At 35.5% G+C, this 22,630-nt stretch overlaps 1 protein-coding gene across 1 annotated transcript in view; it reads right to left on the bottom strand.

The window, feature by feature from the left end:
• LOC122790020 (zinc-binding protein A33-like) overlaps positions 1 to 22,630 on the bottom strand; it is a 192,957-nt gene that overhangs the window by 74,974 nt on the left and 95,353 nt on the right. The window lies entirely within an intron of this gene.

The following is a 22,630-nucleotide window of genomic DNA, read 5'->3' as shown; positions in this document are numbered from 1 at the left end:
TACAGAAAGCTACAGGATAATGTACTGTAAGGGTTCTTTCTGGAATGAAATGCATGTTAATAATTTCAGTAACTACATTAAACACATGACAAGACGATATGTAGCAAGAATAGAATGTCTAAACAATTGCAGCTTAAATCTAGTGCAAAACAAGTCATTTGGGAAGCTGGAAGCCTAAAATAAGTACAAAGCTGGGGGGGGGGGGGGGGTGCAGCAGCTAAATATGAAAGGGGCCATGAGGTAATCATATCAGATGACTTAAGTAACTTAGCAATGAGGAAGGAAAACCCAGAGAATATTTGTGAATACTGGATATACTGAAACAACACTTCACCTGTGAAAATCCTTAGTAGGTAATGCATATCATTCTGGAAACTTCATTAGTATAACAGACAGAACAGAGACAGTTAAGGCGAGGACAATGAAAACAGTATTTGGTATACAGAACAGGTCATGCAGTTCATACATCATATCTGGATCTGATCAAAGCATTTGACACTGGAATTGTAACTAAGATTACAGGTCTAAAAGTAGGGTCTATACTGAATGTTCAAACATTCAAAATTCCGAGTCTCATATGGTCGACACCATATGATCGGACTTTTGAATGTTTGAACATTGTAATGGAGATCTCTGTACAGAGCAGAATGGGAAGATTTCCCTTTTCTGCACTGTAGTACGATCTCAGAGTTAGTATATTTAAAGAGCGGGGGTGTGGGGGTGCAGGGCGGCTTGCCCCCCTGCTTAGAGCGTTCAGGTAGGTGTTTTGTGTAGTTTTTTTTTTATTAGATACTTGAACTTTTGAAAGTTTGAACATATAGTGTCAACCATATGACAGTGGAACTTTCAAACGTTTGATTATCTAATATAGACCCTAAAAGAAGACCCTTATGTTGTAAGATGGAAAACAAACTGGCTGACAGAGAGAACCCACATTCAGTAGTTAAAGTAGCAGGTGCCACCCCTGAAACCCAAGTGAAACCAAAGTGGTCTCTGAAGGTGCCAACATCTCTAATGATAGTGTCACTCTGAAGTGGGGTGCTGTCTATACTGTAAGTGGCTATTAATATTTGTAAACTACAGGTGACAATATTACCATTCTTTTAGTCTGATGATCTTTGTAGTTTGAACCTCTGGGATCTTTCTACCTACTAAGACAAGCTTGAAGCTCTGTCTGTCTATAGTCTATCTCTTTTATATTCCTAAGCATAGCACTGCATAGCTTTGGATGGGGTGGAAGGCACACAGTGGCTGCAAGGGGTTTCCATTTGTTTTTTTTAATTAGTTAGATATAAAGAGCAGATGTGTGAAGTGTCACTGGGTGGGTGTGGATGGAGTATCATACACATATGAGGTCCATAGTATTTCCCTGGATGATTTTGCTGGTGCTACACATACTGTTGTTATATGCATTGTTATGAGGTTTAGATACATGTGGTAAAATAGACCTTGTCTGATAAAGAACACACAATTGTCAGTGCAGAATTCTGATTTACATGAGATCTGAAGTTAAGCAATAATGAAAGACATCTGATTAACTAAATGTGAATGTATGAGGCAGACAAATACATTCATAACATTATATTCCATGACAGTTAGTAGTGTGTAAAACAGCTGGCTGCTCCCTTCCACTGCTCTGACAAACAGTAGAGATACAAATGTACCTTTAGCATTTAAAAAGTATTCTCAGTGCTGTTTTGGTATAGAACTTTAGTGGTGTGTGAATTTTAATGGTGGTTTCATATATGGGGAAGAATAAGAAAGTTAGTTATGCTTTTCGAGGAGCACACTAAGTGTGATGGGTACCTCACTGATGCTGAATCAAACAGATGAGAAAGTAATAGACAAATAGCCACAACCCTGTAAAAAGTACATACAGAATGTGCCCCAGAAGCAGAAAAGCAGTAAATGAAAACTGAACTGGGCTGTTTAAGCCATTATGTAAAGCAGCTCTGGTCACTGGAGATGATTCTACTGAGTTCTTGAAAGAGCAATATGACACCATCATACCTTTCCATCATTATTCATAGCTCTAACCCTCAGTTTTTAATTATCCTTGCCATGGATTCTTGTTACAGACATTTTCTTTGATTTCCTGCATTTTGTGTTTGGCTTCTGGCCTTAATCTTTTGTTAATGCATTCTGGATGGCACAGACAGTGCTTTTACAATAGGAAGTCTTTCATCTGCTCCCTAATGGCATTACAGAGGGACTACGTCATCTCTGATATGGGGCACACTGTTCAAAACCTGCAAGTACCAGCTTGCTATTGACCAGAGGGCTAATGTGCTTGAGCTTTGGTTCTGTGACTGTCTGGCTCATAATCTCAGAGCTCCAATTGACGTAGTGATGATGTTATTGTTTCCAAAGTCTTTTTGGTGTATCCATATCAATGCACTGCTACATACATGCCTCAAAAGGCTGTTTTGTACTGCATTTCAGACATTAATTAAATGTTTTGATGTTAAATTGTACTGTTTTTGAAGATGTTGTACTTTAAACCTGTATTTTAACTGTTACTGCTGATACACTACAAGTCTTTGTTGGGCTGAATCCAGCCCCAACCAGAACTTATTTAACAGTTAATGCTGATTGTTGTTCTGTATCCAGACCCAGATAAAATTGTATACTTACTGCAAGTTTACTGCTGAGTACTAAATATACTTATGTGAAAATCTGTTAGTATTGTATCGCTAATCTGTATATTAACTTCTGTGACCTTATCCTTAGTTTGAAATTATACGTGCCCTGGACTCTTTAATGAAAGACATCTGATTAACTAAATGTGAATGTATGAGGCAAACAAATACATTCATAACATTATATTCCATGACAGTTAGTAGTGTGTAAAACAGCTGGCTGCTCCCTTCCACTGCTCTGTCAAACAGTAGAGATACAAATGTACCTTTAGCATTTAAAAAGTATTCTCAGTGCTGTTTTGGTATAGAATTTTAGTGGTGTGTGAATTTTAATGGTGGTTTCATATATGGGGAAGAATAAGAAAGTTAGTTATGCTTTTCGAGGAGCACACTAAGTGTGATGGTTACCTCACTGATGCTGAATCAAACAGGTGAGAAAGTAATAGACAAATAGCCACAACCCTGTAAAAAGTACATATAGAATGTGCCCCAGAAGCAGAAAAGCAGTAAATGAAAACTGAACTGGGCTGTTTAAACCATTATGCAAAGCAGCTCCGGTCAATGGAGATGATTCTACTGAGTTCTTGAAAGAGCAATATGACACCATCATACCTTTCCATCATTATTCAGAGCTCTAACCCTCAGTTTTTAATTATCGTTGCCATGGATTCTTGTTACAGCCATTTTCTTTGATTTCCTGCATTTTGTGTTTGGCTTCTGGCCTTAATCTTTTGTTAATGCATTCTGGATGGCACAGACAGTGCTTTTACAATAGGAAGTCTTTCATCTGCTCCCTAATGGCATTACAGAGGGACTACGTCATCTCTGATATGGGACACACTGTTCAAAACCTGCAAGTACCAGCTTGCTATTGACCAGAGGGCTAATGTGTTTGAGCTTTGGTTCTGTGACTGTCTGGCTCATAATCTCAGAGCTCCAACTGATGTAGTGATGATGTTATTGTTTCCAAAGTCTTTTTGGTGTATCCATATCAATGCACTGCTACATACATGCCTCAAAAGGCTGTTTTGTACTGCATTTCAGACATTAATTAAATGTTTTGATGTTAAATTGTACTGTTTTTAAAGATGTTGTACTTTAAACCTGTATTTTAACTGTTACTGCTGATACACTACAAGTCTTTGTTGGGCTGAATCCAGCCCCAACCAGAACTTATTTAACAGTTAATGCTGATTGTTGTTCTGTATCCAGACCCAGATAAAATTGTATACTTACTGCAAGTTTACTGCTGAGTACTAAATATACTTATGTGAAAATCTGTTAGTATTGTATCGCTAATCTGTATATTAACTTCTGTGACCTTATCCTTAGTTTGAAATTATACGTGCCCTGGACTCTTACCACAGCTATTTTCTTTGATTTCCTGCATTTTTTCTTTGGTTTCTAGCCTTAAACTGTGGTTTCTTCACTCTGGGTTGCACCAGACAGTGTTTTTACGTTAAGAAATCTTTGGTCTGCTCCCTAGTGGCAGTAGAGAGTGTTCAGCTCAATTCTGAGCTGTCATACACTGCTTGAAACCTCCAAGTGCCTTGTTATTGGTCAGAGGGCTGATTTGCTTTTTTGAGCTTTGTTTCTGCCTGCACAAAGTTGCCACTTTTGTGTAATGCTGCTCATCATGCAACAGCATTTGGCAGTGCCCTGAACAGATGCAGTTACCTAGAACTAAAAATTTTCCTAACAGTGACCTACTTAATTTCCTAAATCCCTCGCTGAGTACTGGGGAGAGAGTTTGTGTGCTGAGCAGCTAGTGTGCACAATGAGCAGCTAGTTTTTATGCTGAGAAGCACCCACCCCTCAAGCTTGACCCTAAGCAGTTATAGGCAGTCTTGTTAGTAATTTATACTTCTACAGCTAGCAAGCTAGTGAGCTGTGAACCTACCGTGTAGTATCCTAATGTAGAATAAGCAGCTATGATCCAAAACCACAGACCTGCACTTTCCTGATATCTCTGCAGGAGGGAGAGTTGGCATAATAGTTAAGGTATTAACCTCGCAGAGAAAAGGTACACAGTTTGATTCTCACCTGGGGTGAGTGACTAGGTTTAAAAAAGCCCATGTGGTCATTAGCCTGGTACTAACCTCTAAAAAGACATGGACATCCTGAGGAAGTGCAGCAATTGCCTCATGTACACTGACAGCAAACTAATCTTCAAATGTACAAATAAAGTATGTGAGAGATACAGTTATACAATGTCCTTGGAAGCCAAGCTCTCACCTAAAAGCACTGCACTACCAAAGTAGAGAGAGGGACCTGTAGCTTGTAAGGATATGGCATGGGACCTTATTTATGGTGATTTGCACATGGAGGAGCTCAAGTTCATCATTATGACTGACCAGCCATGAGGTGTGTTTTTTTTAATGTGTACGGAGATGCCACCACCTTTTGTCCCATCCTGTGCAGTAGCTGGCCTGAATGTGTGGAAGGCATTGTAGCTTACACTGTCGGGGTGTTCTAAGTAGCTTTAAACCAAGTCTTATTGCCTGCATAGACAACGTCATTATCCTAGGTGAGTAGAGCTTTAGGTAAGGGTCTCCTTGAGGTCAATAAAGAGAAAAATGTTGATACTGGTGATGAAATGGCGAGCCACTGTATACCATCTGAATATATATGGCACTTAAATATGGCCCCAAAAGTAATGTTATTAAAAATATAGTTAGGGCTAATTGGAAGATCCTTGAGAGTGATTTAGAATTAGTTGAGAATGTGGGAGTCCAGCCTTCATTTAGTTTTAAGAGGTATAATAACCTGAAAGAAACAATAGAAAGAGGAGGTTTTAGTGGTGAAAATCCTAATGAAAGGTTAAGGAAAGGTATCACGAAGTGTGGAGCTTCCAGGCAGAGTAGCTCCAAAAATGAGGGGGATGCAATTACACTCCCTAGTATTTATTACATGTTTTGATTTAATCCTAGCTTTAATTGTAGGAGTGTGGGGGTAGTCTACCTAGTGCTCTGTGACTACTGTTTTTTTATATATAGGCAAGACTAAACGGTCATTACAAAAAAGGATTTATGAACACAGATATAATGTTATTAACAAGAAGGAGATGAACGCTCTGTTTAGGCATAGTGTAATTTGTACAGAAAATAAGAAATATTATTTTATCATTTTGGAACAAATGATTAGAAATCCTAGGGGTGGTCCCTCGAGCAAACTATAGAATATAGGGAACTGCACTGGCAGTTACAAGCAAAGCAAAAAAATAGGGTTGAATGATGCTGTTTCAATTCCCAGTGTATTAAAATTAAGGGCAGATAAGTTGTAACTTTTTTGTATACATTTTGTAGATATTTTAGTTCATCCATTCACTCATTACTTATTTATTTGTAAATTTTAAAGACTGTGAAGTATAGTATAATTTTATAGGGAGACAAAATCATTTTTAAGTTCATTTTTTACGTTGGTATGATTTTAATTCTCTGGTTTATGTAAATTTTAAAGTTTCTAAATGCATGCTTTTATTGTGTTTAATTGAGTAATGCTGATTGGTTGGGCAATTAATTATAGGCATTTTAAATTGTACAGTGTGGAGGGATATTTGGTTCTGACCCGGCCCTGATGGAGTTGCTGCATATCCATAAGACAAACTCCACTCACGCAACCCCCCCCCCCCATGCAAGGCCTTAACCTGGTCTGTGATATTAATATACATGTTGGCAGGATAGATTTGTGTCCCAAAGACTCCCCATCTCTGGAATAGACTCCCTCTCCATGTCAAGCAGAGTACCTGTCTAGCCCTCTTTAAGAGGAACCCTGACGACTGTATTTAAAACAGAAAATATACCCCTAGGATCCCACCTGTATCCCTGCTGGACAGGGGAAGCTGGTGCTGACTTTGAGGGAACATGGAAGAAATTCTTGGCTAGGCTTATAAGGGCCAATGGGCCAATAGCCTAGTCTCATCCTATGAACCTATGATGAAGTCCTCCTTCATGGGATGAAAGCACTTAACTCATTGTCCTTGAATACAATTTTTACATTTTATGAAGCTCCTAAATGTTTCTCAGCCAAGTGTGGTTGGTTATTAGTTTGTTTTCTTTGCCGTCTTCATGCTTTTGCAGGTTCCAAGGTAAACTTCCCACTACTAAGTGACACCCTAATAAATTTGTAACTCCCTGACCCTGAAAATATTTCTGCAGAAACATTCACAGAAACCCTGTATAACTATAACCATATCAGATCTGTATAGAAACCTGAAATAAGTGTAGGGCCATTGCTAAAAATGAGATGTCCTGGTAGAATTCCAGCATTAATAGGTTATACAACAAAAGGAAGAAACTCATGGCAAAAACTAAGTGGGACTATAGCCAGCAATGTAAGATCTATCTCATTAGCCTAAACAAGCAACTCAAGTGATTAATAAAGTCCATAAAAGACAAATTTGAGGTAAAAAATAGCCACCCAGGTCAAGGGCAGCCACAAGGTTTTCTTTCTTTCTTTCTTTTTAATTTCTTTATTGAATTTGGTACGCAATTTAACAAATGTAAACAAACTAAAGTACATAATCAACATTTAATTTAACCACAAGGCTTTCTTTGACTATGTCCAAAACCTCAAAGACGATATATAGCAATGTTATGAATTAATTGTAAATAGTGCCACCTACATGGAACCAGAAGATATGCTCTGTCTCCTGTCTGACAAATCTGGCTCAAACTTTATCCCCACCCCCACCCCTATTCCTCAGGAAATTCCAACATCCATCTCTCCCCACTTTCAAATGGGCTTTGCACCTAACAAATGGAGGACTGCAATGGTTATACCACTGCAGAAAAGGCAGCCCATCCATAGACCTGGGAAACTGCTGACTCACTGGCCTAATGAGCCTGTTCTGCAAAGCTATGGACAGAATAATCATGGACATCATAACAGATGACCATAAGTAATCTACAAACAATGGACCCTCATCACTTTGGGTTTGTCAAAGGCAGTTCTTGTCTGCTAAAACTGCTGGACGTCTTTGAGAAGGTTAACAAAATGATGAATGAGGGCAAGTCAGAACATACTATCTATGTTGACCTGGCAAAGGCATTTGACACAATACCCTACTTGGGCATTATTAACAAGCTCACTAAATTAGGTATTAACCTATATATCACCTGCTAAATAGCCAGATGGTTCATTGACAGGACTCAAGAAGTTAGTATAGGGGAATCTACATCCACAAAAAGGGTGGTTACTAGTGGGGTCCCCCTAGGACTCAGTGCTGGGATAACTTCTCTGAAGTTAAGGCTAACATCAAAGGCCTCTGGCTGGCCATGTTTGCAGACAATTGCAAATTGGGGGCAGTCACTGATTCCCCCCTAGTATACTAATACTCTCCAACTGGGCTTGACACTAATAACTGGTGCCAAGGTCATGGCCTAAAACTCAATGCTAAGAAGCGCATCATAGTACATTTTTCAGCAAGATGGCTACCCCTGTAAACTAACACCTAACACACTGATAATACACCCTTGAGAGTAGACCCTGTAGTCAGGGACTTGGGAAAACATGTAGACAGAGATTTGGTCAACATGTTTCTACAATGGTGAGGAAATCATTCTATGCTGCAAAAAACCTATAATTAAATATATGGCATCTAGGTCCAAATAAGTCATCATCCCACTGTACTGTGCTCTCATAAGGCCTGTCATTGAGTACAATGCTCCCTATGGTATGTACCTCACCAGCCATATGCAGCAAATAGAGTGTGCACAGAGATTTCTCACAAAAAGAATGCAAGGAGTAGAAAATATACAGACAGCTTCAAATCATTGACCCTATATTCACTTTTTTGCAGACTACTGGGAGATTACCTTTGTCTAGCCAACAGAGCTTCCTCAGATCCAGCACTAATGGGCCTGTTACACATTTGGCAAATTAGCATCAGCAACACCTGATCAAGGGACAAATAGATCAATAAAAATCAGAAAACTGAAACGTGACTGTGAGGATTTTTGCCTCGGCCGTATCTTTGTATGGCCGAGACCTTGAACAAACAGTAACTGCCTCTAGTTCCAGTAATAATGACATTATGACAGTGCAGAATGAAATTACTGACAATAGATTGCAGTTAGACAGTGCCATCAATGAGGTACCTGACTTATCTGATACACCCTCATAGCACTTTGGGTGCGAAACCAAAAACTGTCGGTCTAAACACTAAGTTCATGGCACCTATGTTCTTAATTTTCCCCCCTCCCAAAGAAGCAGTGCGTGTACGCTCCACCAGCGAAGGGGAAAAAGGAAACTATCGGGAGAGACATCGGAGCAAAGAAGAAGGATGAAAGTATAAACTGTTTGTTTTTTAATTTATCAACTAGATTATTTACATCTAATGAACAGTATATACTGAACAAGGGTTTGTCTTTCATTCCCTCCAAGCATAGTGTTATATCTGATACCTTAATAGGTTTACGTAAGTTTTGTAGGAAACTTTCTCTCAAGGTGTTATTCAAGGACAATTTGTCCAACCTTGTAGAAAACCAATGTGATGTTACTGCTTGTAGGAAGAGAAGTACCTTTATGCCCCCACCTGTACAATCTGTTGAATGTTTTTTGAAAACGTGCGAATGGGACCTTTACCATTACTATGACTATCATGAAAAAAAGAACACCTTCGTGAATTTAAGTGCAATAGAGAGTTCTGAGTTGCAAAATCTATGTAATGATTCTAGTCTAGTTTTTAAACCAGCCGACAAGGGAGGGGGCATTGTGGCTATGGATACTATCTTTTACCAGCAGCTAATGTTGAATATGCTGAATAATGATAGTGCATACAAGGAAATAGAGAAATCGAGTGTAAAATCAATAATACAGTATGTTTTAGACACTCTGTATGATATGTTAATGACCAGATCTATTGACAAATCTCTTTATGACTTCTTGGTGATAGATTTTCCTTTGATACCTATAATCAAAGGTTTGCCCAAGTTACACAAGGGCAAACATCCACCCCCATTGCGTCCCATTGTATCAGGTGATCACTGGGTAACACAAAATATATCTTCATATATCCAAACAAAGCACCCTGAACCACTGCTAGGTAGGCAAACAAATTTATTAAGCCGAACAGTTCACTCAATTACACAATAACGCTGAAGTAAATACCATCACAACTTCATCAGAATACCAGTACATTCCATTAAATCCATTTATATACTCAACAAACTGTTCAAATCAGCCAATAGAAACACTCAACATATACATTTAATCAATACATGCTTTAAAAATATGTTAAAATTCAAATTTCACGATTCCATAGTAAATAGGAAACCTGTTAAATAAAAGATGTTAAACACATATACCCAGTTGATACTATTAAATAAATATTTAAAAACTTTAAAAGCATAAAAAATTCATTTAAAATACTAAGGAATAAACACATGTAACATATATAATACATTGTTATGCTGCCCTCTGCTGACGTAAATATTATTGCACTTTAAATTCATAATTTCGCTGACCTCATTTTTAATACAGGGGCAAGAGAGATCATGTCATTTAGACCAGGGAACTTACTGGCCTCCAACACTACCTGCCAGTATAATTCCCTGTATTCCACTAAAGTCTCCCACATTCCGCCCCTGGGGTCCTTTGGCACAACCTCTAGTATAAAAAATTCAAATTCAGCTTCAATACAACTTTTAGTATGTTTGTACAAAGAATTTGTTTCACTTTTTGTACGAATATCATAAGTGTGCTCATAGATTCTCTGTTTTATCTTTCTTTCACTTTTGCCTATGTAAAAAGCATTACATTTTTTACATAATCCTATATATATAATCCCTTTTGTGTTACAGTTAAAGTTTTAAAGTTAAAGTTTTGTTATTCCTGGCAGGTAAATTAATAGTATCTCCAGTGATCAAATATGAGCAATAACTACAAGCACCACATTTAAATACGCCAGCTTTTTTGTTTGTGCCTGCAAGCAAGGAGTTCCCCTTACCACCCCTTTCAAAAATGTCCTTCAGAGTGTTACCTTTCCTATAAATATGTTTTATATCTCCCTGAAATATGTGATTCAAGTCAGAAGCCTTTGAAAAATTGATCCACTCTTTGTCAAAAATTCTTTTAATTAAACCAGCTTGCCCATCATATGTGGTAATAATACCAGATGCAAAATCATTGTTTAAACTGTCAATTCTACTATTTGTAACATATTGAGTTGCCCCATCTTCCATTTTGCCCAATATAGGGGCAAACCTATCCTTTCTTCCGTCACTGACTTCTTTAGAAACTCTGTCAATTAATTCTTCCGGATAACCTCTATTCATGAACATATTTTTCAAGTTTTTACATTCATTCATATACCATATATCGTCAGAAGTCATCCTAGAGAGGCGTACAAATTGCCCTTTTATTACACTTTTTTTCTGGTGTGGGGGTGCGAGCTTGAATAGTGCAGGTAAGAATTTGAGAAAGTTTCCTTTCTATAAATTCTGGACTTGAAACCATAATCAGTCTTAACAATGTTAACATCGAGGTATTTCAGTTCCTCCATTGTGTATTTATGGGTGAATTTCAAAAACTCAGTGGTACTGTTTAAATATTCCACAAAACTAACAAATTCATCTTCAGTACCCACCCATAAAAAACACAAATCGTCCAGAAATCTACTGTATGACTTCCACAAACTACTATATTCTGAATTTAGAACAAACTTGTTCTCCCAAAATGACATAATAATGTTGGCATAAGTGGGAGCACAATGTGCCCCCATCGCCACCCCCTTAGTTTGTCTAAAATACTCGCCCTGAAAGAAAATAAAATTATTCTTTAGGACAATCTCCATTAGTAGTAACACAGTTCTAAAATCATTGTGCCCTAGTAGTTTGGAATCAAGCAACATTTCCTCAAACCATTCTAAGCCTACATCATGAGGTATACTTGTAAATAAATCAATAACATCCAGGATACCAAAACCTTTTGTTTCATTTGCCAGTGGTTCATTTAATTTTCTTAGAAAGTGCCAGGAATCTTTTAAGATAACTTTGTTATCCAAAACAAGCTTTTTTATTTTCTTATCAATGTACTTGGCCAAAGGTGCAGTGACCGAGCCCTCAGCTGACACTATCACTCTTAAAGGCGGGTCATTTTCATCTTTATGCACCTTTGGTATCCCAAATATGGAGGGTATTCTCGGTTTATCTACATGTAAGTATTTAAAAGTACTCATATCAATAACTCCATCCATTAATAAATCGTTTAAAATAACATAAATTCGCTTGTAAGCAATGTTGATTTCATTCAACGATATTCTAGTATATTTTGTAATGTCATTTAAAATATCAAACATTTTGCTCTCATAATTAATGGAATCCATAAAAACGACCCCCCCACCCTTATCGGGCTTCATAATTCTTATATTCTTGTTCTCACTTAATGATTTTAAGATCCTTTGTTCAGAGTCAGATAAATTTGACTGCACTTTATGATATCCCAAAGTTTTCCTTAACTCATGTTCCAAGCTCAATTCAAAGTTTCTAAGCTGAGGGTGTGTAGGGGGATTGAAAGTGCTCTTACGTCGCAGTTCCCCATTATTAGCATTAACACCATTTCCTTTAAAATATAATTCTAGGTTTTTCTTCCTAATAAATAATTTAATATCAATTAATAGTTTAAAAATATTTGTTTTTTCTCTGGGTATAAAACCAAAACCTTTTGCCATTAGTTCAAAATGATTGATATTTATTAAAACATCTGTGTAATTGTAAATATTAAAGTCATTGTAACTGTATTTGTAACCACAATTTTCAATCATTCCCAGACTGGTCGTCCCTTCTCTTGAGCTCCCCAGTTTCTGGTTTTGTAGTTTTTTGAACTGTAACTAACAGGTTCCCTATGCATGAGCCTCTCTGAACGCCTTAAAGGTGGAAAAGCAGCATCATAATCATTCTCCAAAGGTAGTTCATTGTCAATAATATCATTGTTAGTTTCCCTATAATGATTAACATCATAATTTCTGACATTTCTAGCCCAGTTCTTAGGTTTCAAGATACAAGTATACCTCATGATGTAGGCCTAGAATGGTTTGAGGAAATGTTGCTTGATTCAAAACTACTAGGGCACAATGATTTTAGAACTGTGTTACTACTAATGGAGATTGTCCTAAAGAATAATTTTATTTTCTTTCAGGGCGAGTATTTTAGACAAACTAAGGGGGTGGCGATGGGGGCACATTGTGCTCCCACTTATGCCAACATTATTATGTCATTTTGGGAGAACAAGTTTGTTCTAAATTCAGAATATAGTAGTTTGTGGAAGTCATACAGTAGATTTCTGGACGATTTGTGTTTTTTATGGGTGGGTACTGAAGATGAATTTGTTAGTTTTGTGGAATATTTAAACAGTACCACTGAGTTTTTGAAATTCACCCATAAATTCACAATTGAGGAACTGAAATACCTCGATGTTAACATTGTTAAGACTGATTATGGTTTCAAGTCCAGAATTTATAGAAAGGAAACTTTCTCAAATTCTTACCTGCACTATTCAAGCTCGCACCCCCCACACCAGAAAAAAAGTGTTATAAAAGGGCAATTTGTACGCCTCTCTAGGATGACTTCTGACGATATATGGTATATGAATGAATGTAAAAACTTGAAAAATATGTTCATGAATAGAGGTTATCCGGAAGAGTTAATTGACAGAGTTTCTGAAGAAGTCAGTGACGGAAGAAAGGATAGGTTTGCCCCTATATTGGGTAAAATGGAAGATGGTGCAACTCAATATGTTACAAACAGTAGAATTGACAGTTTAAACAATGATTTTGCATCTGGTATTATTACCACATATGATGGGCAAGCTGGTTTAATTAAAAGAATTTTTGATAAAGAGTGGATCAATTTTTCAAAGGTTTCTGACTTGAATCATATATTTCAGGGAGATATAAAACATATTTATAGGAAAGGTAACACTCTGAAGGACATTTTTGAAAGGGGTGGTAAGGGGAACTCCTTGCTTGCAGGCACAAACAAAAAAGCTGGTAAATGTGGTGCTTGTAGTTATTGCTCATATTTGATCACTGGAGATACTATTAATTTACCTGCCAGGAATAACAAAACTTTAACTTTAAAAACTTTTGCGAACTGTAACACAAAAGGGATTATATATATAGGATTATGTAAAAAATGTAATGCTTTTTACATAGGCAAAAGTGAAAGAAAGATAAAACAGAGAATCTATGAGCACACTTATGATATTCGTACAAAAAGTGAAACAAATTCTTTGTACAAACATACTAAAAGTTGTATTGAAGCTGAATTTGAATTTTTTATACTAGAGGTTGTGCCAAAGGACCCCAGGGGCGGAATGTGGGAGACTTTAGTGGAACACAGGGAATTATACTGGCAGGTAGTGTTGGAGGCCAGTAAGTTCCCTGGTCTAAATGACATGATCTCCCTCGCCCCTGTATTAAAAATGAGGTCAGCAAAATTATGAATTTAAAGTGCAATAATATTTACGTCAGCAGAGGGCAGCATAACAATGTATTATATATGTTACATGTGTTTATTCTTTAGTATTTTAAATGAATTTTTTATGCTTTTAAAGTTTTTAAATATTTATTTAATAGTATCAACTGGGTATATGTGTTTAACACCTTTTATTTAACAGGTTTCCTATTTACTATGGAATCATGAAAATTGAATTTTAATACATTTTTAAAGCATGTATTGATTAAATGTATATGTTGAGTGTTTCTATTGGCTGATTTGAAAGTTTGTTGAGTATATAAATGGATTTAATGGAATGTACTGGTATTCTGATGAAGTTGTGGACGAAAACGTATGGTATTTACTTCAGCGTTATTGTGTAATTGAGTGAACTGTTCGGCTTAATAAATTTGTTTGCCTACCTAGCAGTGGTTCAGGGTGCTTTGTTTGGATTACTGGTTTGCCTTGCATCCTCCGTTTTTGTGTTTACTAATATCTTCATATATACAAACTAGATTGGGAGTACTTGTTAAGAAAGTACCCACTATATTACTTGACTCTTTTAGATTGTTGGATGACCTGAAATTGGATATGGTGAAAAATAATATAAAATATGACACCTTGTTAGTAACATTAGATATTGAGAGTCTTTTCACCAATATTCCTAATGAATATGGTGTAAATGCAATAAGAACATATATGACAGAACTAAAAATTGATAATGTTGAGGTCATGAATATATGTTGTATGTTGGACCTTGTTCTGAATAACAACATTTTCCTCTATGAAAACAAGGTATATGCACAAACATGGGGGGTGGCCATGGGCACCCCCTGTGCTAATGCATATGCCAACCTTGTTGTTTTTGAGTGGGAAAAGGAATACATCTTTAACGATCCCAGGTTTGACAATGTCGTCTTATATAGACGTTTTATAGACGACATTTTAATATTGTGGAATGGGGATGAAGCTACTCTAAACTCCTTTATCAACCACATGAATAACACTACTTCTTTCTTTAAATTCACTCATGAATTTTCTAAGTTTAATATTAATTTTCTAGATATTACTATCAAGAAAGATGCTAAATGTGAATTAGTAACTACGCTTTATAGAAAATCCTGCTGGAGGAATGGGATTCTCCATTATGATAGTTTACATCCGCGCCATATTTTTCAAAATATAGTGAAGAACCAGATGAGCAGGATATTGAGAATATGTAGTGACCATTCAGATGCTCTTGAATTAATTAATACTCAGAAGAAATATTTTATAGCCAGGGGTTATCCATTGAAATTGATAGATGACGTGTTGAAATCCATATTTGATAATGCCATCCCCCAGACCAAATCTTTCAAACCTTATATAATAAAAAATGGGATTCAAAAGGTACAATATGATATAAAATATACTAATATAGTGAGAGGTAATTGGAAGATCTTGTTATCGGATATAATAGTCTCAGAAATACTCAGTGAAAAACCAGTTTTTAGATATACGAATTGCATGAATCTAAAAAGGTTGCTATGTAAAGAAAAACTGGACATCACATCTATTGACATCAGGTCTCAATTGAAAACAGGCACTTTTCCATGTGGAAAATGTTCGCTTTGTGGATATATTATCAAGAAGAGTGGTTCTAATGCTTTAGGTATTACAAAATTTACGTTTTATGCAACTTGTAACACTAGAAATGTTATTTATTTAGCTACTTGTAACCTTTGTGATAGTTACTATGTGGGGTTGACTTCACGTAGGCTTAGAGATCGGATATATAACCACGTTTATGATATAAGAAGAAACAGCTCTACCAATGCATTAGCTATGCATTGTAATGTTCATCCTAAACATAGTTTTGTGTTTCAGGTATTACAAATAATAGATCCGAATAGAAGGGAAGGTGACCATATAAACACGCTGGAAACCTTTGAACTCAGATGGATCTTAAGGTTGAAAGCCCATATACCACCTGGCCTAAATACTGTGGTTAATATCCGACCAGCCTTGCTAGGGCCAACTTAATTTATTACCTTGTTACATTATGAATAAATAATGTGTTATTTTGCGCATATTCCATCAGTAAGATTTCTCTATGAAGATCTTCAGCTCTGTTCTAGGCTGCCTATTATAGTTAGGTTATAGGTGTTTCATACTCTTTGCTCGATGATGGTAAACTATGTCCCATAAATACTTATTGTTGACACTAGTTGATATTTTAGCAACAATGATATGCCTTGTCTATAGTATGTCCATTATTTTGGCACGTTCGCTAGCACATTTAGGTATTCCATTGTACACGGAACTACCTATGAATCTATTATTATATGATTTTGATTCTAATAGGTGTCATTATATTTTTGTTCAATTTAGAATGTTTGTATACTTTATACAACCATTTTGGCTTCACACTCAGTCGCTTTGACTGAAATACAGTTTTCCAGTTTTCTTAATAGTTTGTCGCCCCCTTTTGAACATAATTGTTTACCATAGGTGTGCTTACTTGACATTAATGATATTCAAGCACTTTACATATAGTATTATATTTTATAACATTGAGTTTTTATGTATAAATTGATATTTATCTGATTATTTATTTACAATATACATTTATACATTTCATATATATTCTATACATATCCTTTATAGTAGAGGTCTGTCTTGTATCATCAAATACATATAAGTGACCTTGTATCTATTATTGTATCATCATAGATTTTCTTTAATGATAGGGTTTGTTGAGATGAAGCAGACTTCTTAGGTTTTTTAGGTTTCCCACATGCTCTAGTTTTAGTTGCAGGTTAACTTTAGCTTAGTTGTTTTATCCTCGTTCCTCATTTCATTTCACGTAGTTGATGCACAGAATATCCTATGTAATTATGACTATTATGCCATATTTTTTGCATCTAAATTTTCATGGCATATAGCATTACCATTAGGTGTCTGCTAGTACACAACTAGAAAATATCCATTTTATTTTGTTTTATTTTGTTTTCTGCTGACCTGAAAGCGCGTTTCATAACAATGAAATGCCCTGAATCAGCTGTTGCCATATATGGGCAAGACTTCCTTAAGAACGATACACGGGTCACACTCCTATCAATTATAAATGTAGTTTATATTTCTTTTACGATAATTTGATTATGATTATTGTATTTTATTTTATATTATGAAGCTATGACAACACATGGCATAATAACTATGCATTTATCAGCACAAATACTAAGCAGTATTTATTTGTTTTTATTTTGTCTTGTTGACATGAAAATGTAACTTAATAACGATGCTATACTCTGAATGAGCTTTTTCCAAATATGGGCATGGCTTCCTCAAGAATGATTAATGAAATATACTGATACCAATTATGGATGATATGCCTACTTTTGATGATAGCTTGCCCATGAGGTTGTAGTTTATGAAAAGTTACTAAGAACTATAAATGTTTTGAATGTTATATCCAGGTTTTTGGTTGAAATTTAGCCTGGTTAATGTTGAATTTTGATGAATCCTTCTTAATTATGCACTGATTTATTCCTAACTTAATTGCATAATTGAAATTAATGCTTTACTATATAAGATGGTCATATCTTGTGTAATTTGTAACCTGAAGAAGCGCAATTTTTATTGCGTGAAAGCGCTCGTTCCTGTTTTATTAATAAATGTTTTTTAATCTACTTCGTGGTGGTTTCAAGCAATTTTTCACCTGATCAAGGGACCTAAACCTCACCAGCAACATAAAAAGGATGTACTGGAGAGACAGGTATATGTTTCAGATGCAACCCTTTCTGGATCAGGCTTCCCATCCATGTGAAGCAGAGTTCTTCCTTGCATTTATTCAAGCAGAAACTGTACCAGAGGATAGAGATCTACCACCCATGTGTCTACTAGAGATTGGAAGCTTGTAAGTGTTTATCTCCCTAAGAATATATACCCTCTGCAAACATTTGGGAACCATTACCTACCAAATTTCATTTTGAAGAACTTGGTTAGGCTTAAAATGTTCTTTGGCTTATTAGCCTAGTAGTGGAAGACAAAGCAAGGTGAGAAAATATATGCCTGACTTGAATTTTAGAGGGTGAGAAAGGATCTGTTTGGAATAAGTGAAAACCAAGACAGTACAATAAATGGACTGGATTATGCAAGGGATCAGATGGCAATGACAAGGCATTCAGACTTCCTGTTTTGATAGCTGGATAAGTTTGCAGTCAAATGAGAGTGATTTTGGTTCATTCTGTGAGATAGTATGAGAAAAAGCAGGTCATACTGCAACTTGCAGGCCTTGTTAGAGGATAATGTCTGACAGAGGATCTGTGCTTATGAATCATGATTTCTTTGAGACCAGCATGCAGTAGCATGTGCTGTCTTTGGATGTCATAAAAAAGTATCAGTAGAGAAAACTAAAGACTTAAGTGGTCATTTCCAGCAACTCTGAAAGGACAGGACAAAGGGAATGAATGTTTGGACATGGCTGAACTGGAAGAAAGGTGAAATAAGAGACAGACCAGAGAGAGATGAGGCAGTTGTCTTTTCCAAATTGCAAAGTAAGAGATGGGAAGAGAAATGCATTTAGCCACTTGAGTGGACACAATGTCTGAGCAGAACTATAATGGTCAACTGCTGCATTGTGAAATGTATGCTGCATAAGAGAGACTGCATGTTAAAGTGCCTCCTGAGTTTAATTAGCTCTTTGACTTGCAGATACCCACATATTGCACTGGGGACTCTCATAATGAAGTCTTCAGAGCTGATTTGGGGTGTATGGCAAATTGGAATGGAATTTAGGTTGTGCCTGTGCCTTATAAATGACTTTGAATTACTTGCAAACTTCTAATTATATTCTTGAGGGAAGTTTATTGTACACACATGTTGTAAATGGCTCTAAATGGGGCTGAGGTTCAGGGCAGGCATGATACTCATGTTATTTGTTTGTTGTATTTTCATGTCTGAATGTTTTCTTAGGATCATAAATTCTCAAATTTCCTGGAGCTTTCTTGCAGTGGTCTTATGTGTAAAAAATTTGAAAGAGAACATTCATGTCTGAACTTATGTGCAAAGACAAATAATTGTGTTGTGAATTCAGAAGGTACTGTTACTTAACAGGTGCTACTTCCACAGTTTGTAAAGATTTAATCATGTCATAAAAGCAAAGGGGGGCACTTCTGTTGAGTACAGTCATGAAAGGAGATACTGCCAGCCCAGCTATCTGGATTTTTGTAAATAATTATGTCATTTTTGAATATCAACATGATTCATAAGCTTGTGCTACAAATGTATTAGAACTGTATGTTATGTGTATATCAAACTGCTGGTACAGAAGTGTGTGTTGAAAAGGGTTGTAAATTACTAAGCTTTAAAAATGTATCCACAGTATACCCTACTGGAAAAGAACAGAAATGTACATACACTACTGTAACTGTTTAGATGTATATATTTTAATAGAGGAAATTGAAACACAAGAGGTCGATCTCAGAAAAAATAGCTTAATTTAAATGACTTAACAACCACATAATAAAAGGATGTTATATTTCAGTTTCAGTGCAGTAACAGACCCAATACTAGAGGATCTCTGCATTATTTTGCGAGTGTTTTATGACTTCCAGCAAGCACCAAGACTTGAGGAAAAGCCCTTCTTTATGTATTTTCACAGGTAGATGCTAAATGCCACCAGCTGCATCAATGGTTGTTTTTCACCAGGGATAGAGTCAGATGACAAGAAGCGATGTCATTCAGCAAGCTATCCCAGCAGTAGTATTTGGGATATTAATTTAAGAACTCTCTGAGAGAGACTGAGTATTCTGTATTTTGTCTTTGACCTGACAAGATCCATTCATCACACATCTGCCTTGCTAAGAGTAAGTCAGTCTAGGGAACAATACAATTCTCTTAGATTCAGTCAGGAATATAGTGAAGCACAGTTTAGATGTTTTCCCTTATTTATCTAAGACTGTTCTGCAATGTCGTTTTAAGTATTTCCTGTTATTTTGGACTCCAATGTTACTGTATATATATATATATATATATATATATATATATATATATATATAGTATGGTCTTGCTGTTTTACTATTTATTATTAAATATATTTAAACCTTTCATTGTGGCCGATATTTGTGAGACATATTTAAGTTCTGAGAATACTTGCATATTTAAATAAAAATAAAAACAGTATAAAATAGGCTCAAAAAAATATAAAAACACTTTACTAAACAAAATGTAACTGCTATTACAACTGGTAAGTGCTTTCATTCTAAAAGAAATCTTCATCAGACCAAGTTGCAAAATCAAATCAATCAAGATTAAATACTTACAAAATCACACGACCCAGTTAGCTCAATGTTTTAACCAATTCCTTTTAGGCCAACTTTAAAATTCTCCCTATCATTAATACCTGGAAAAATGCACCATTCAGCCTAACTTGCCAACAATGCTCCTTCCAGTCAAGTTTACTTTCAGCATCCCACCTTGTATCAAAATTATTTACTTGATCTATTACAGCAAATCTATAAAAAAAAAATTCATTAACATGACATAAAGCAGCATGTTTGGCCAATGCATTTGTAGAATCCTGCTTCTCTACAGCCCTTAAATGTTCATAAATTCTGAAGAAAACACATCTGGTGGTTCAACCTATATAAAAAGCAAGGCATAACCCACACAACACTATGTACACAACATATTTTGATTTGCAATTAAATCTCCCTGAAATATTTATTTCATAATTTCTAACTGATAAGTTTTTACCCTTTCTAAGATATGCTGTCAATAACTACAGTTATCACACTTATACATTCCTTTTGGCAAACTTTCATCTGAAGCTACTGTTTTTCTTTATAAAAATATTACTTTAGGGATTTCCCCCTTTTAGTCACAAAAAATGGACTCTCTCCTATTATTTTATTTATCTCTTGAAAATTCATCAAGAACTTCCAGTTATTCTTAACTATCTTTTTTATGCTCATTTCATCTACAAAATTATTAAGTAGACAAGCCAAAGAATAATCTTTATTATTTCCACTACTGTTACCACCAATATAACTCACATTCAACTGATCAACAGCAGCATCCATATTACTGCTATTAATACCATTATCCAATCTCATTAATTCTCTTCTAGAGATAACATCATCCATTATCTCTTCAACCATCCTAGATGGATACCCTCTTACACAAAACCTATCCCTCAATGCTTCACATTCCACCTTAAAATATTACCCCTCATCTGTCAACTAACTAACCTGACTCATAACAATGTTCTTTTTCAGCTTCACACTGTGCATACTATTGTAATGTATTACTTTGTACGGATTTTTTATAAATATTAGTATTTAATCTCCCTGTTTTCTTATAAACCACCAAATCTAGATAATTAATACTATCTTTGCTAAAACAAAAAGTAAATTTTAAAAATTGAGACACTGAATTCAAATACTGCATAAACAATTCAAGGTCAGATTTTGTCCCCTTCCAAATAAAAAAACAAATCTTCAATAAAATGCTTATATATCACAATATCATTAAAAAACTTAATATCATAAATAGACTCTTTTTCCGAACCCATCATAAAAACATTAGCATAACTAGGGGCCATAGTTGCCCCCATTACCACTTCATTAATCTGTCTATAAATAACTTTATCAAATTCAAAACACTTATATGATAAAAAAACATCTAGAACACTAACAATAAGATTAATGTTATTCACATAAAAAACTTAGATCCCTGAAGCACTCTATCTACTATTTCCAATCCCTCATCATTGGGTATCATGGTATATAGAGAAACAACATTGGCCGTAACCAACCACATATCATCATTTATTGCAATTTTCTTAATAATTTGACTAAAACTAAAATAATCTGAATCCCCTTTACTTATCAATTTTTGTAATTTTTTATTAACAAAAATGGCCATGGATTCAGTCTTACCAACACTGCTAGCAACAATTGGCTGAACGCTAGGTGTACCCAACTTCTTATGTACCTTAGGCAGGCCAAAAAACCTGCCTAATTTCGGATTCCAGATTCTAAAAAAATCAGCTATTTCATTGTTGATTCCACATTTATTTACCCATTCCTCTATTAAAGCATTTACAATCCCATAAGCTCTTTTAACATAGGCCAAACTTATTGCAGCATAAAATTTATCATCATTCAACACCATAGTAAGACTCTGACAATAACAAACATAATCCATAACTACAATTGCATTCCCTTGTCAGCATTAGTAATATAAATATCTTTATTATTCTTACAGTTCAAATAAAGCTCTTCTTTCAACATCAGTTAAATTATAAAAAAATATATATTTTTACTACTTAATAATTCCCTTACTTCATTTTCAGAAGTTACTAAAAATACATGCAACTCCGGCTTCAAGGGCGGATTAAAAACATTTCATTTTTTTTAAAGTGAAATTCTTTTTCAAATCCATAACATTATTAAAATAACACTTTACATTAAGTTTACGAGCAGTCTCTCAGGGATTTAATGATAGAAACCAAATCTGCCCTGATAGACGGTACAAAGGTCAATCCTTTGCTCAACACCTTAATATGCCCTA

The sequence above is a fragment of the Protopterus annectens genome, chromosome 15.part0 (genome assembly GCF_019279795.1).
Source record: "Protopterus annectens isolate FY-2018-M chromosome 15.part0, PAN1.0, whole genome shotgun sequence".
Taxonomy (NCBI): Eukaryota; Metazoa; Chordata; order Ceratodontiformes; family Protopteridae; genus Protopterus; species Protopterus annectens.
The sequence above is the reverse complement of the archived record's forward strand: the minus strand, read 5'-3'. Positions and strand labels throughout refer to the sequence as shown.